The 17,863-nt window shown below is 39.3% G+C and overlaps 1 long non-coding RNA gene across 3 annotated transcripts in view; it reads left to right on the top strand.

Moving 5' to 3' along the window:
* Nucleotides 1–1,353: 1,353 nt before the first annotated feature.
* The window catches only part of LOC107967069 (uncharacterized), a 201,707-nt gene continuing 185,197 nt past the window's right edge, over nt 1,354–17,863 (top strand). For all 3 annotated transcript variants that reach the window (XR_010147535.1, XR_001707257.4, XR_010147536.1), the window contains exons 1-3: nt 1,354–1,709; nt 3,888–4,130; nt 6,077–6,181. This is a non-coding gene — a long non-coding RNA (uncharacterized LOC107967069). The remainder of the gene's footprint in view (nt 1,710–3,887; nt 4,131–6,076; nt 6,182–17,863) is intronic.

The following is a 17,863-nucleotide window of genomic DNA, read 5'->3' as shown; positions in this document are numbered from 1 at the left end:
CTGCGAATTGGGGTGGGTGGTTCACACCTGTAATCCCAGCACTTTGGGAGGCCGAGTCGGGTGGATCACAAGGTCAGGAGTTCGAGACCAGCCTGACCAATATGGTGAAACCCCGTTACTACTGAAAATACAAAAATTAGCCAGGGGTGGTGGTGTGCACCTGTAATCCCAGCTACTCAGGAGGCTGAGGCAGGAGAATCGCTTAAACCTGGGAGGTGGAGGTTGTAGTGAGCCGAGATCGTGCCACTGCACTGCAGCCTGGGTGACAGAGTGAGACTTTGTCTCGAAAAAATAAAGAAAGAAAGAAAAATAAAGCTCTTTTTTCCAAATTTATGAACCTCATCATTCTTCAGTTGACAGTACGTAGGTAGTGGTGATTCATGAAGGAATAGGGGAATGATCCCTTAATAATGCTATTTCACTTTACATTTATGTAGTGCTTTCTAGTTTATTAATGGTAGCATTGGGAAGAAAAAAATAAACTGCTTTAATGCTTATGTTTCCCTTTTCTTGCTCTCCAATACTGGCTTCAGGACCTCTCTCTGGTTCTACCACTATGCTACTGTAAATCAAAAATAACATTTCTTTTTTTTTTTTGGGGGGGGGTATTCAATAGTTAAACTTTTTTTTTTTTTTTTATTTTAAGTTTCTAAGCTCTCCCCCCAACAGTCGTCTGAATAGACCCCTCCTTTCAACCAACGGCATTCCAAAGTTAACCGTGTGAACCTAAAAGTATCTGAAACTCAATCAATTTATAAGGTTTATCTTGCCAAGTTTAAGGATGCACCAGAGACACAGTCTCAGGACGTCCTGATGCCAAAGGTGGTTGGGGTGCAGCTTGATTTTATACATTTTAGGGAGACATGAGACATCAATCAATATGTGAATGATATACCTTGGTTTGGTTTGAGACGGCAGGACAAGTTCAAGTTAGGGAGGGGACTTTCAAGCCATAGGTAGATAAGAGACAAACTTGCATTTTTTATTTTTGAGTCTCTGGTTAGCCTTTAACTAAATACACAATTTACATTTGAGTGAAAGGTAAAGGAATAGTCATTTATGCCTTGGTCTGGTTTAGTATAACAATAGGGCAAAAGAAGCAATCAGATATCTGTCTCAGGTGGGAAGAGGGATGACTTTGAGGTCTGTCTGTCCTTTGTCCATAAGGAATTTCCTTGTGGGCAAATATTGAGGGAAGCATGTGGCTTTAAAAAAATCTTTGTAGCTCTTTTTTTTAGGAATAAAATGAAAGGCAGGTTTGCCTGTTGCAGTTCCCAGCTTGACTTTACCCTTTGGCTTAGTGATTTGGGGGTCCCAAGATGTATTTTCCTTTCACAACCTGAAAACTAGTTCAGGCTGTTACAGGTAGTTAGATAGGGATGAGCGGGGCAGGAGAGGGCTCTTTCTCCACCTGCTAGAAATGTCAGGTGATGGTTTGACAATTATCAGACTGCCTCTCTAAAAATGAAAATTTGGCAGCCCACCCAGGGCCAGGCAGAGGCCATTTCCTGATGATCCACAGCTATTAACATTAAAGTGTTAATTGAAAGCAGATGCCTGGGAGAAAAAGCTTCCTGGGCATGCGCACTAAGAGACAAAATGGTGAAATATGACCTTCCGGGTACAGTCCGCCGGAAAAAGAGAAGAAAGCCTCGGATGGGCATGAGTGCAACTTTCTAAATACAGTGTGCAGTGATCAGTTCCCAAGGGTAAGAAGGGCACTGGGCATGCAGGAAACCCACCCTAGGGGTAGAATCATGGGAAAGAGGCAAACCTATAAAGCTCTGGGATCAAGGTTAAACGTTCTCTTTGTCCTTCAGGCGCCCTCTTGGATGTCTTCCAAGTAAGCTTTCCTTTCTTTCCTGTTCTAAAGCCTTTTTTTTTTTTTTTTTTTTGAGATGGAGTTTGGCTTTTGTTGCCCAGGCTAGAGTGCAATGGTGCAATCTCGGCTCACCACAACCTCCGCTTCTCAGGTTCAAGCAATTTTCCTGCCTCAGCCTCCTGAGTAGCTGGGATTACAAGTATGTGCCACCATGCCCGGCTAATTTTGTATTTTCAATAGAGATGGGGTTTCTCCATGTTGGTCAGGCTGGTCTCAAACTCCAGACCTCAGGTGATCCATCCACCTCGGCCTCCCAAAGTGCTGGGATTACAGGCGTGAGCCACTGTGCCCGGCCTTAAATCCTTTTTAAATGAACTTCCACTCCTGCTCTGAAACTTGCCTCGGTCTCATTTTCTGCTTTATGCCCCTCCATCAAAGTCTTTCTTCTGAGGAGGCAAGAAGTTGCTGTGGACCCATGCAGATTCACCGCTGGTAACTCGGGGTAACTCAGATACCTATCACCAGTAACAAGGCCATGATGGAAAAGGGGAGTCGGACGTGCCTCATTATACTCTCCTGTCTTTTGGAATTCAGGCACAGATGACCAGCATTAACACTGAAATAGATGTGAAGACTGATAAAGTAGACTTTTTGAAGCAATAAGACACCAACTTCTAGCCTGACTCTAGCATAGCATCAAATGCCAGATAGCAGGCCCTGAAATAAATTGAAGTATTTTACCCCAAATTATATTTTTCTGACATATATTGAAATGGCCTGGCAAAGCTGTCTCTTGTGAGAAAAATCTACATTCTATAGAGAATCCCCATTAGTTCATTGCTTTCTTTTCCCTGATCCAGGAGAGTCAACTCTGATACGAAACATTGACAATCTATTTTCTCTGAAGCCTGCTACCTGGAGGCTTCCTCTGCATAATGGGAATCTTGGTCTCTGCAACTCCTTAACTCAAACATTCCCCTCTATTGATTCTACGTCTTTAGACAATAACTTACCTCTTTCAACCAATTGCCAGTCAAAATCTTTGAATCTCTCCGTGACCTGGAAACACCCCTCACTTAGAGTTGTCCTTCCTTTCCAGACTGAACTGGTGTACATTTTACGTTTTACATGTATTGATTGATGTCTTCTGTCTCCCTAAAATTTATAAAACCAAGCTGTAGTCTGACCACCTTGGGCATGTATTCTAGGAATCTTTTAAAGGCTGGTCACTCATATTTGGCTCATAATAAATCTCTTCTTTTTTCTTTTTATGGAGACTGAGTCTCGTTCTGTCGCCCAGGCAGTGGTGCAATCTCAGCTCACTGCAAGCTCCACCTCCCGGGTTCAAGTGATCCTCCTGCCTCAGCCTCCCGAGTAGCTGGGACTACAGATCTGCGCCACCAAACCCAGCTAATTTTTGTATTTTTAGTAGAGACAGGGTTTCACTATGTTGGCCAGGATGGTCTCAATCTCTTGACCTCGTGATCCTTCCGCCTCGGCCTCCCAAAATGCTGAGATTACAAGTGTCAGCCACCGTGCCCATCCTAAATCTCTTCAAATATTTTGCAGAGTTTGACTCTTTCCATTGATACCATATACCTAAGAGAACTTACGACAAGACATTGTACTCATGTCTTTTTGGCAGTGTCAACTGTGAACTCCTTAAGGGTTTCCTACCTCTGGTCCCTTTGTCCCAGGCCCCACTGACAATCTCCAGGTTACTGTGTTGCAGCCACAAGATAAGCATGTGTTAACTCTTTGTTAAATGAATGAATAAATTAAAGGATGAGGTGAATATTAGGAGATAAATGAGACTGAGGGAGTATGTGCAGCAAGTATATTTTCATCAGCATAAATCAGATGTTCAATAAAAGTAAATCTCCTTATGTTCTCTTGCTGCTCTCTTCTAATTAGAGTTCTCTCCTCAGATAATGTCAAGAATTTAAAGTTGTCAATTAAAAGATAATGCCATCTCTTCTGACTTAAAAGAGTCTCCTTTGTTTATATGCTTAGTTTTAAGGGTTTTTTTCTCCCATTTCCTCCCCTTTTTCTTCCATTTGAGTAGATGGTTCTTACAAGGAGAAAATCCAGAAACTATCAATTGGCTACCTTGATGTGATCCTCTTCAAGAGGAAGCTTGGACTTATCCCTGCTTCACAGATGGGTTATGAGATAGTCCAGAGAAGCTGCATTCTAAGAAGCATTATGACCTGTCTTCTGAGAAACAACACGGCATCACTTTTACCACATTCTTTTGGTCACAAGGAGAGGGAATTACACATCACCTGATTTTGGATGCATGTGTGAGGTAAGGCTTAAAATTAAGGCCCAAGCTGATGTGGAACTGTAGCATAATAAATATATTTGGTCTTTGTTGCTGGTTCGTGGTACAGAGTTCTTAAAACTCTAGAAATTTCCTGAATGATAGGAATGTCTTTTGTTATTCATATGGTGGCCTACTTAATGACACTTTATTTTATGCTAGTGAATTGCCTTAAGATGGGGTCCCCAGATAGCATCAGTATGGGGGTGGTCACCAGAAACACCAAGAAATCAAAGCGTTGGAAAATTAAGTTCCACCTACATAACTTTAGAGAAGAATGTAGGGGGAGGAGTTGAAGATTAAGCTCTATAAAGAAATGTGTAAACAATGAGCCTTGATGAGCTTCCAGGCTGGTGAATACATTCATGTGAAGGGGAGAGAGGAGGGTCACTCATACCCTAACTCAACAGAGAGGCTCCTGGGCTCAGGACACCTCCAGACCTTGCCCTATGTATCCCTTCATCTGGCTATTTATGTGTATTTTTTATTGTATTCTTTCTGATAAACTGGTAGACATGAGTAAAGTGTTTCCCTGAGTTCTATGAGCAATTGTAGTAAATTATCAAACCTGAGGGAGGGTTGTTGGAACCCCCAATTTAATGCCAGTCGGTCAGAAATAGGGAAGATGTGAACTTGTAATTGGAATCTGAAATTACAGGAGTCTTGTGAGACTGAGCCCTTAATTTGTGGGATCTGATGATAACTCTAGGTAGAGAGTATCAAAATTACATTGAATTATAGGACACTCTCCTGGTGTCGGAGAATTGGTCAGTGTTGGAAAAAAAGCAGTATACATCTGATGTCAGAAATAGTGTAGAAAAAAATAAATAACCTTTGTTTTCTGAAATGTCTTGGTATCTGGTGAAATTCAGAAATCCTTGAATAGAGTAATTACAAGTTTCTCTCAGTACTCTGCTTCCACACATAAGGTCTTCAAACCAAACAACCCTCCTTATCAAGAAGACTAGGCAGTTTCTGTTGAGCAAAGTGTTTCAGTTGCCCACTAGCCTGCAGAATTATTTAAACAAGCCAATCACATCCTCCTGAAGGAACTGAGATCACATCATCTTCTTGGTACTACAAAGACTGCCTTTCAAAGCCCCTCATTTTTCACTCTGTTCCCAAGGGCAACCCCCATTTGGCAGCGCATGGCATGTGGTATCCTCCTTCCCCAGGCTGTGAGTTCACGTGTCTAATAAATTGCTATTGATTTCATGTGTCCAGTGTTATGTGTTGTATGTTCAGACATCTCCGTAACCAGTAGGTAGAAATCCCAGATTAACCCTGGGGGGTGATTGAGACAGCATTGCAAAATCACACTGTGCAGACCATGTTAGATGTAGGAGGAAATATATTGTTGCAGTCATCTTTGGAAAATAAAATCCCCATTGATATTATTCCCTCTTCAAAACGGGATAGGAGAACCTCTCTAATATACCCTCAATGAATTTAGAGGCCATCAAGGAAATTACGTTACTCAGCATTAATTCTTATCTTTATCACTAAACTGCTTTGGATGGATAATCTCTATTCCAAAGCACCATTTTTGGCACTATAGTACCCATCTTGAAAGATGAAGAGTGTGGGAGATTTATTTATAATTTATGTACTTTTTTATTTTTTATCTTTTATTTTGAGACAGAGTCTCACTCTGTCGCCCAGGATGGGGTACAGTGGTACAATCTTGGCTCACTGCAACCTCCGCCTCCTGTTTAAGCAATTCTCTGCCTCAGCCTTCCCAGTAGCTGGGATTACAGGTGCCTGCCACCATGCCCGGCTAATTTTTGTATTTTTAGAAGAGACAGGGTTTCACCATCTTGGCCAGGATGGTCTTGAACTCCTGACCTCGTGATCTACCCACCTCAGCCTCCCAACATTCTGGGATTACAGGTATGAGCCACCGCGTCTGACCCATTTATTCTTTATTCTAGGTATGCTACTGTACTCACAAGACATCTGAAACTACACCCAGATCATCTAGAAGTTAACATGTTCCAGGTGATGTCCCTATGTAAACCAAGGGTTGGTTTTCAGTGGTAAGTTTTCACTTAGGCTTAGTCTGTTTCAATTACAGATTTTAAAGTCTTCTCTTCTGTGGCATCTTGACTGTTTCAGGTATATTTGGAGATTTTTTTATTTTTATTTTTATTTTTTAATGATGGGGTCTCTGTCACTCAGGCTAGAGTGCACTGGCACAATCATGGCTCACTGCAGCCTCGAACTCCTGGTATCAAGTCATCTTCCCACCTCAGCCTTCTGAGCAGCTAGGACTACAGGTGTGTGCCACTATACCCTGCTAATTAAAAAAACTTTTTTTTTTTTTTTTGAGACAGGGCCTTGCTCTGTTTGCTGTGTTGCCCTGGCTGGTCTTAAACTCCTGGACTCAAGTATTCCTCATGCCTCAGCCTCCCAAAATGCTGGTATTATAGGCATGAGCCACTGCACCCAGACTATTTGGAGGTGTTAATAATTGTTCTGTACTGTTAAATGGGGCATGTTTCTATGGATCAGTTTGGAAGGGAATCATCAGAGACTTAGAGCAAGAATGGGTGTCACTTGTATTGAAAAACTCATGGATGTCTTGCAGGCAGCTATAGAATGAAGACAGCTGCATGCTAAAAAGCTAGTACCGCACGTGTGGCTAAAATTATAACCATTGATTAACAACCATGCAAATTTCTGACCATGGCAATGTTAATGGAAAAACAAAACGCAATTAGATATTTTAAAGGGATTTATTCTGAGCCAATATGAGTCACCACAGCCAGAAAAGACAAAGTCTCCAAGAGTCCTAAGGAAATGCACCTGAGGTGGTTAGATTACAGTTTGGTTTCATACCTTTCAGGGAAGCAGAAGTAACAGGCAAAGACATAAATCAATACATGGAAAATATATGCCCGTTTGCTCCGGAAAGCTGGGATATCTTGAAGCAAGGGCTTATAGGTTGCTTTTAATGGCAAAAACCACAATTACTTTTGCACTAACCAGATATATGTGTATTTTATTATATGTATTATATATGTGTGTATATATGTATATATGTATGTATATATGTTTATATGTGTGTATATGTGTGTATATGTGCATGTGTGTATATATGTATGTTTGTGTATATATGTGTATATATGTATGTGTGTATATATGTGTGTGTATATATGTATGTGTGTATATCTGTATGTGCGTATATCTGTATGTGTATATGTGTGTATATATATTCATGTATGTGTGTATATATGTATGTGTGTGTATGTGTGCATATATGTATGTGTGTGTGTATGTGTATATATGTATGTATGTGTGTGTATGTGTGTGTATATATGTATGTATGTGTGTGTATATATGTATGTATGTGTGTGTGCATATACATATTTGTGCAGTCCCCTTAAACCCCAAGATCTACTCTCATGTCCTAGGTATCCAAGATCATGCCCATTGGTATTTCAGTCTCCTATCTCTTTCCAGACTAATTGATTCTCATTTCAGTCACTTAGGATATAATTGTTTATTTTCTTTTTTCACTTATTGTGAAGGCATATACTCTATATCTTATTTCTTATAGGCTTTCTTTTCTGTTTTTCAATAGACTTCTCTTTTTTCAGAACCACCTGCCTCATGAAAATCAATTCCATTGACTTTCAAAGCTATTATTTCTTACAAGGCCTTTGAGAGTCCACATTAGAAATAAAAAAATATATTTCTCATTGCATTAGGAATTAGTGATTTAATTCTTCTTGAGTTTTATCACTGTATCTAGTACATAAATGCTCAATACATATCACTTATTATAAGTTTTTTTTTTTAACTGATGAAGGATCAAACAAGTATTTAAGAATAGGGGCAAAGTATAAACTCAGGCCTGTTGGTTCTAAATCCAGCAATCGTCTAAACAAACAAACAAAAAACTCTTTAAAAAGGATCAGTTTGTCAAAAGTATGCTTCATGAGCTAGAAGAAATAGAGAATGGAAGAAAACTCTTCATATGTTTCCTAACAAGAGATGTAAGTGTGGAATGAATAAATAAATGTTTCTTAATGTAGAAAAAATACTAAGGATAATGTTCAATGAGTAGACATAGACAAGGTAATAGTATAAATATTTTAGACTCACATGACAGAAAGCAGGTCTCAATTACAGGTTATCACAGCTAAATAATAGATGCTGGATTTTAAAGTTTTGGTTTAAAAAATGTGGCATAAAGATAAATATCAGACTGGGAAATACTGCAAGAAAAACTATATAATGGGCTTATTAATTAAATGTACATAATTGAAATATAATTCTATAAATCATTATTCATCTAGCCCAGGATGTTTGATATTGATCTTATTGGAAACTGAAAATAAGCCTCTTTCTGGGCCATTGTTTCAGAAGTCTTTGGCTAGACCCAATACCACAGCTACACTACTTCCAAAAAAAAAAGCAGGAGAGAACACAGTAGTTGTTAGAGAAAAATCACTGTTCTGTAGTCACCCCCAAAATATTTCCAGCTGAGGAGCACACATATTTATATGCACACATATTTATACATACACATATTTATACACACACATAAAAATCGGTGGCTCATGCCTATAATCCCAGCACTTTGGGAGGCCGAGGCAGGTGGATCACGAGGTCAGGAGGTCAAGACCATCCTAGCTAACATGGTGAAACCCCGTCTCTACTAAAAATACAAAAAAGAATTAGCCGGGTGTGGTGGCATACGCCTGTAGTCCCAGCTACTAGGGAGGCTGAGGCAAGAGAATCGCTTGAACCCGGAAGTGGAGGTTGCAGTGAGCCAAGATTGTGCCACTGTACTCCAGCCTGGGGAACACAGCGAGACACCATCTCAAAAAAAAAAAAAAAAAAAAAAAGGCTTTGTTACAGGCACATCAGCTCTTACTCTCATAAACATGTAACAAATGAAGAACTGGAGGGAGGAACTGTAAAAAGAGAAGCAAAGGGGAAAAAGATAAGAGAGAGGGCAGAGGAAAAGAGAGGAAAAAAAGTAAATAGAGATAGGAAAAGATTGAGATTAAATGATATTTTAGGAAAATCTCCTCAAAAAAAAAAATCTCAATTTTGGGTATCAGAACTTCCTAAATTACACGATTCGTTTATTTACATGAATGTCTCCTCTCCCCTACTAGAATACAAGCTCCTTGGAACCAAGCAGTAGCTTTGCTAGATTGACTTTTATAACTTCCTTAATGTGTTATATGGAATGTGTACTTAATACATTGAATGAGAGATTGAATAAATAATTCATTATTAATGAATACATTAAAAAAGCAACAGATTAGACACCCCAAATAATGAACTTTCTTAACAGAAATGATTACGTAGCAGGGATAGTCATACAAGTAAGACTGAGGCTTCTTAGGTGTGTTCTGAATACCTTCTGCAAAGTTCTCCAGCTCAAAAAATAACGACTCCACTGCCTATCAAAAACCCTGAAGTTTTCTATTAGAATTCATTGCTTTGGCCTCAAGGGCTTTTTTTGCCTTTAAGTGTTGTCTGTTAAATTACAGTTGTCTTCAGGATATATAAAATGTGGAGCTATTATCAGATGAACCTCAGGAGGGATTAGTTGATGGCTTGTTTGGGCGAAGGTATGTGCCCAGGAAGAAAAAGGAGAAAAGGAAAGGACCTAGATTAATGGAAAGTTTAATACATCAGGTGTTTTATGTATGCTATCTCCTTTAATCCTAAAACAAACAAACAAATCCACACTGTGCCATAGCTATTATTATGTCAATTTTTACTGAGAGGAGTCAAGGTTATAGAGGTTAAATTTCTAGCCTGAGATAATTCAGCCAAAAAGGAGAAGAGCTGGAATTTGAACAGAGATTAGTCAGATTCCTTCTTTTCATCAGGTAGTGCCCACTGACAAAGGCCAGGAAAAAATTTTAGGTCCTGAAAAGCAGTAATTTATATTCAGAGTGGGAAATATTGTGGTATTTTCTGGCTTCTTTTTCTGAAAGGCAACTAACCATTTATATTAGTTCACTGGGACTGCCATAACAAAGTACGCCAAACGGGGTGGCTTAAAATCACGTAAATTATCATCTCACGGTTCGAAAGGTTAGATTTCCAAAATATAGGTGTGTCAAGGCCATGCTCCCTCTGAAGCCTCCAGGGAAGGATTTTTTCCTGCCTCTTCCAGCTTCCAATAGCCCCAGGAGTTCTTGATTTGTGGCAGCACAACTTCAATCTCTGCCTCTATCTTCACATCTTCTCTCTGTCTGTGTCTGTTTGGGTCTTCACATGGTGTTTCTTTCCCTGTGTATCTGTTTTCTCTTCTTATAGGGACACCAATCACATTAGATTAGGATCAGCCCTAATTAAATATGACCTAATTTTAGCCAGATTAGATCAGCAAAGAACCTGTGTCCAAATAAGGTCACATTCACAGGTACGGAGCTTAGGATTTCAACACAGCTTCTTGGGGGACACACTTCAACCCATACATAATTTATATCACTTGATTTATTCTGGAAATACAATATATAAAAACATACTTTCACCAAATGGATCATTTCAAAGAAAAGAAGAGAAAGGATGAAATCAAATAGAAAGAAAGGTTAGCGTTTGTTTCTCTTGAAAATGTTATTTGATTGTCTTGTTGGAAGCAAGGGTCTCCTGCATTTGCATTCACTCTAAACAAAAAGTTCCAGAGGGATTAGTGAAAAGCTTGGCTATGTGTACTATATGAATAAAATGTTGAGCAAGTGCTTCTTGGCTGTATTTCCAAGCAAAGCAACTCAATATATTACCATTTTGGAGATGAGACTGCTTCAAATGAGATTACCTCTGCATTGAATCTCGGTTGCTGTTGGAGGTTATTTATCCTTTCAAATGACCAACATATTTGCAAGACCCTCTAGAGTGTTTGACTTTCTATTGCACGCTTGCTGTTTTCTTATTTATAGTAAGAAAAGACTTTAATAATCACAGCTGGAGCAGAAGCACTTTCAGTCTTAGGAGGACTTAAGACTCCTTGAACTTTATTTTGGAGTTTAGTTCATTTTTTGTTTGTTCCTGAATTTGTGATGTAGAGGTTTCAAAGGCTCTGCCAATCCTGGCTTTATTATTTTAGGGACAAATAATTTACACTTGATATCTTTGGGGTATAAATTTGAGGGAATAAGCAATACAGGAGCTATTTGCCCAGTATTCCTTTAGATAAGTAATTGGTCACAGCAATGGAGCAGTTTCAAAGAGATCTCTCTGTAGGCTCAGCATGCTGTCCCCATTCTGCCACACCTTTCTCTGAATCAGTCTTTATTTCTACAGCTGACACTGGAAAAGACTCTGGAAGGTCTGTCTTCTAACCGAAATATGCTCTTGGTATTTCCTTGCAGAATGCCTTGCTTTACTGCCTCTTTTAACAGACCCTTTCTGTGAGCAAATGGCATCTACTTCCATAGAAGTGTCTGCAAAGTGGGGAATTAATGTGGCTTGTCAGCACATCTTGGGGTCAGAAGATTAGAGTGAGATCTTCCAAGGATTATTAGGATTCCATCTGTAATACTGCCTGCTATGGAGGGCAAATGAGCACCCTTGAAAGGGACAGTAATTGAATGAATTCACACATAAACCTAAACACACACACACACACACACACACGCAGTTAGCACTGTCTAGTACTTAACTTTGATTTAATTCGTGTTCTATTGCTCACTTTTAATTGCATCACTCCATTCAAGAGGTACAAACAGAGGCAAGGCACATTCCAGGTACTCATGAAGCTCACAATGCAATACAAGAAATATGACAGACAGGTACATGTCTTTAAAGGAGATAGGGCACAGACCAAGAAGTCTTCATCATTTCTCTCAGCTTGACTAAACTTTAGCCAGACTTCTTTTTCACTCTGGGTCTCTGAACTTGCCCTCATTCTGGTCCTTGCAGAATCCAGATGGCCTAAACACCGAGATCTCTTCTCTCCCTTTTATTAGAGCATTTACTTTAGAAAACTTGTAACTCTAAATTCATTTTCTGCCCCTTTATGGTGTAAATCTTTAAAAAGTGTTTTTGTGGCCAGGTGCAGTGGCTCACGCCTGTAATCCCAGCACTTTGGGAGGCCAAGGCGGGCGGATCACGAGGTCAAGAGATGGAGACCATCCTGGCCAACATGGTGAAAACCCGTCTCTAAAAATACAAAAATTAGCTGGGCTTGGTGGCACGTGCTCGTAGTCCCAGCTACTCAGGAGGCTGAGGCAGGAGAATTGCTTGAGCCCAGGAGACAGAGGTTGCAGTGAGCTGAGACCATGCCACTGTACTCCAGCCTGGTGACAGAGTGAGACTCTGTCTCAAAAAAAAAGTGTTTTTGCTAGTTTTACAAACCAAAATTATCTTTCTCAAGGACCTGGGAGCCACCTTTTGAAATGTAATCATTAAGGAAAATGCAACCCCAATCTCCCAGTGTCTGTGGGAGGGTAGGAGCTTAACTTAGGTGGGTACTTTGCTCCAAGTTGTAAAATTACCTCCTGTCATGAAGATAGAAGAAAGTTTACTTTTTCTTTGGGTAAGGCCAATTAACAAACACAGGTTACCTGTGATTTAAGGACCCCCTCACCGAACAATATCTCAGATCTTAAAAACTCACCTGCCCTTTCTTTGAGCAGAGTTCAGACTACATTCAGGTTTCCCCCCTCTATTGTACTGGTTTTCAATTATATTCTTTCTTCCTGTTTAATTTTTTCCAGTGCAATTTTTGCTTTCACAGCACTAAGATACATACTCTGGAAAGTTCCACATCAGAATAATATACCTCTTGTTGGGAAAGTCATGAATGGTTTCAAAACAGTGGAAAAACATAAGCCAAATCTTTGGATTTTAATCAGTAGTATTTTCAAAAGGAAAAGCAAGAAAAAAAATAAGCAAATATGAGAAGTAAAATCTACCAGCTGGTCAAAAATCAACTCGAAATGTGATTTTCACCCAATTATTAAAGCTAAGTTTTGAGTTTCTAGTCATTCACAATGGATGGATGCATGATGACTGTGACTATTAGAATTCCACGGGTGCAAGGCTCTCAGGCTCTCCTGCTTTTCTCATGATTCCTCTGTACCTCTCAGTCTGACCATCTCTTTATTTATTTGCCCTTTATTCTTTCTTCTGTCCCTCCTCTATCTTTATCTCTCTACATGTAGTCTCTTCCTTTGTACCCCTCAGCCTTTCTTTCCGCCCCATTTTCTTCTCTTTCAAAAAAAGGAAACTGGAACAGAGAGAGGAAGCTAAGCTCACAGGCATCTCTCAGTCACTTCTCTTTAAAAAGGGTGAAAAATACAGAGCAGAGAACCCAGAGGCCTTGGGACACTGAGGGGCAGAGTGAAGTAGAGAGAAAAAAAGGTAGCAGTTTCAAATTAAGATAATTCAAAAGGTGTGTAAAAGGATATTATTTTAATGTTGTCAATAGAATATAGGAAAACCACTCAGAATAGTGCAATACCACAGAACGACTATTCCAAGAGCAGAAGGCTAACCCTATTTTTTCAAGAGTAAGGAGAGGAAGAAGTGTTTGGAGCGTGTAGATGAAAAGCTGTGTGGAAAGTCACCCAACAGGAGCCATGGCTTTTCGTTTGTGGATGGGGCCAGTCATAGCTACTACATTGGAAAAAATATTTCAACCTTTTGATCCTCCTTTCTTTCATTTTCGTGCTGGTATTTCCCATTGGCCTAACTCTTCTGAAAGACAGAAATCAAGAGAGGCCATCAATGCCATCCCTTCGGGTCACTCTTGAGGCAGCGAGGTGAATGGAGAAGGGAAACTTCTTGGTTTAGAGGAATATCAAGGAATTGAAAACCCAGAGAGGGTGAGGGACACTAAGGAGCTGAGAAAAAGAAGATAAAGGACAGAAAGAAAACTGAAGTATGGAGGTAAGAGAAGCAGAAGGGCAGAGGTTTCCGAATGTGGAGTTCTGACTCTCTGCAGTCCTCCTAGAATCTGCCAAACCATTAAATAAAAATTCCCATAAACATTATAAATAGAAGCAATGAAGAAGTAAGCCTTTAGGGAAATCAGTATCTTTGGTGAATTTGGCAAATTGTCATTGACAAATGATCTTTTGGCAAATGGAATACGCTTTCAATAAATTGATTTTCCTTAAATCGGACTGCTTCCAAGAAAAGTTGTTTAATTAGAGAAGTTTGCAGAACATTAGGTTTGGTTTGGCTGAATATGTAGTATCTGATAGGAAATATTGCTGTATTATAGAGATTGGAGCTCATATCAGTCAAGAGGCTATCAGCCTCTAAGTGTCTAACCCACTCACAGCCTCACCACCATGATAAGAGCTGATTGACCCAAAGATAACTGTAGACTTAATGTAATTTAATTAACAATAATAGCTAACATATATTGAGTATATGCTATATGCCAGGTGCTATACTAAATGCTATACACAGATTTTCTTGTGATGTGACCCCTTTTCCAAACATTCAAGCTTTCAACCCAACTCTGGTAGCAACATCCCTTTAAAGCCAAAATGGACAATGCAGTGGTAAATGAAGACTTGTCGCTATCTTTAGTCTCTGGGTACTTGACTATTCTTTATTGCTGCCATTAACCTTGAATACATCTTCTGTAAATAGGCACTTTATTAACTTTTTTTGAGTGTGAAATTTACTTCCTGCCAAGAGCATGAGAGATACCATAACTCAATAAGAAAGATATCATATAGGTCTTATTTTATTTTTTATTTTTATTTTATTATTATTATTATTTTGAGATGGAGTCTCGCTCTTGTCACCCAGGCTGGAGTATGATGGTGTGATCTCAGTTCACTGCAACCTCCATCCCCCAGGTCAAGCGATTCTCTTTCCTCAGCCTCCTGAGTAGTTGGGATTACAAGTGCCCACCACCATGCCCGGCTAATTTTTGTATTTTTTAGTAGAGATGGGGTTTCACCATGTTGGCCAGGCTAGTCTTGAACTCCTGGCCTCAGGTAATCCACCCACCTCGGCCTCCCAAAGTGCTGGGATTACAGGCGTGAGCCACTGCATTTGGCCCCAGGTCTTATTTTATATATGAGAAAATTAACAGAAGTATAAGGTATTTCTTACAAGGCTACACTGCTAATAAGTAATATGGCTAAAATTTAATGATAAGTAAGTGTAAGTAGTCTCCCGAATCTAATAATTATTATCCTGTATTTCTTCTCAATAACTGGGTTTTGAAGTATGAGGTTCACCACTATTCTACATGGATCTCAACTGTCAAAATCTGAACTCTCTGATATGGTAGCCACCAGCCACATGTATCTACTCAGTAATGGAAAAGTAGTTAGTGCCACATGTTGAAATGATAATGTTTTAATGTAATTTAGATATAATATTATATCTGTTTTTTCTCCCTTTTAAAGAAATGTGGCTACTAAGTTTTAAAGATTACATATGTGGCTTGCATTATATTTCCATTAGGTAATTGAAAAGGTCACCCACTGACCTTTGAGATGGCTTGGCATAAGGAGCTCTCTCAGTGTGAATAGTCCAAAGTGGCAGAAATTTGCTCAACTAGATTGTATCTCAGAGGGTTTTGTGTGCCTGACATACAGAGCATAGCAGAATTCAGGGGCATAGGTAAAAGTCAAAAGACACACAGAAGGAAGATAGCAGGTATGAGAGGAGCAGTTGTGATTTACCAGATCCAGGAACAAGCATAAACTTATGCAGTAGAGAGAATACAGGCAACTTAGTTGATGGAGTAGAAATAGATTTGGAGAGGAGTTAATTCCAAAATGATTAAATGGTATTGTAATGAAGGATTGAAGAACTTCTTATTATCAATAAGAGAAAAGAAATGTCTTGTTAAAATAATCAATTGCATTGTTCACAAAAGCATATTCTGGTTGTCTATGAAGGCTGCCCTTTCATGAAGTCAACACTTTCTGTCACATATTACTTCCAATATATCCTCATTGTCAAGCCTCAGTGATTAAATGGCCCTCATTACTTGTTCTTCTGTCTCAAAGAGCCTAAATAATCCAGAACCATACAATGGAAGGACTTCAGTAGAATGGCCTATGATTGGATGTGGTGGTACAAGTTTAAGAGTCCCCACAACCATGACTTCTGACACTAATGAGAAGTTCTGTGGTTCCCAAGAACCCCTTTACTTCTGACACCAATTACAAGTTTAGGGTTCCTAAAAATCACCTTCAAGTTTGATAATTTTTTAAGTGAACTCTTACAACTCATTGAAAGCTGTTATACTCAGTTATAGCTTAGTACAGCAAAAGGATACAGATTAAAATCAGATAAAGATAGAAGAACATAGGGCAGGGTCCTGGAGAGTTCTGAGAATGGAGCTTCCAATTGTCCTCTCCCTGTGGAATTGTGCAGATAGTGCTTACTTTGCCCAGCAATAATGTGTGATGATACATATGGAGTACTGAGTACAACCAACTCAAGCGTTGATATCTAGAATTTTTAATGGGGGCTTGGTCACATTGACAAAATTGACTTCTGACATGACTACCCTTAGCCTCCAGCATCTGCAGATGTTGAGCTGACAAGCATGGCCCAAGGCCTCCCCACATAAATCATGTTGTAGCATTAGACTATCTAGTGTGACCCAAGGCTTTTAGGTAAACAGGCACTCTTATCAGGCAGGACATGTCTAGGGTTTAGAGATGATCTTTTAGGAGCCGTAAGGAAGGTCCAAACAATTCTCTGGGCAAAGTCAATCTTTACTGCACAGAGGATCTTGATTTCAATGATCTATGATGAAGAACCTTGAATGCAATGACATCTCTCTGCCCAAACATTGGTAGGCACTGGGGGATCTATTGAATAAATGCCTTTTATTCAGTGCCAATATAGATATGAGAAGAAAGAAATGCATTTAACCTGCTGCATTTTCTTCTATTGATTTTCTTTTCCCTTCTATTTTTATCCTATTTTTATTGCCCCTCCTCTTTTTTTTCTGTTTTCTGATCGTTGATGCCACATTTCCTTAGTAACCTAAACTGTTTGTGATGACCCAGTAGTTTATGCAGAACAAATACTATTCTTCCTCTTTCTTGCAGAATATCAGAAAATGCTTTAATCTTGTACTTTTGACTGATACTATAGAGAGAGGCAATATGACCTTTCCAATACATACATTTTCCAATTTATATTGGTGGATTTCTTTTCTAATAAAAGCAGTTTCTCTCCTACAAAGATTTATGTCATCTCAAGAGATGGTAAAATCTATCTCTCCATTACTATAGTATTAACATACTATCCAATTATGAAACCACTTTTGCAAAAAAATATAACAGTGAAAGAAAGCTAGCATGGCTGACTCCATCTTGCTTCTATCCCCACAGGCTGGCTATCCTTGCTCATTTCTGGGTGTGGGCCAAGCTAACCATGGGAGTAATTTCGTTTATTGTTTAACTTTGAAGCAAGGATAATAATAATCTCTCCCTAAAATTGACTTCCTTTTAGTTTGGGGACTGAAATCATCTTTTGTAAAACTAATAAAAAAACACATTAGGATTATGTCAAGGGCCTTGATATGGTTTGGCTGTGTCCCCACTCAAATCTCATCTCAAATTGTAGCTCCCATAATTTCCACATGTCATGGGACGGACCTGGTGGTAGGTAATTGAATCATGGGGGCAGGTCTTCCCCATGCCCTTCTCATGATAGAGAATAAGTCTCACGAGATCTGATAGTCTTATGAAGAGGAGTTCCCCTACATAAATTTTCTCTTGGCTGCCAACATGTAAGATGTCCCTTTGCTC

The sequence above is a fragment of the Pan troglodytes genome, chromosome 9 (genome assembly GCF_028858775.2).
Source record: "Pan troglodytes isolate AG18354 chromosome 9, NHGRI_mPanTro3-v2.0_pri, whole genome shotgun sequence".
Classification (NCBI taxonomy): domain Eukaryota; kingdom Metazoa; phylum Chordata; class Mammalia; order Primates; family Hominidae; genus Pan; species Pan troglodytes.
This window is presented reverse-complemented; position numbering and strand designations above follow the sequence as displayed.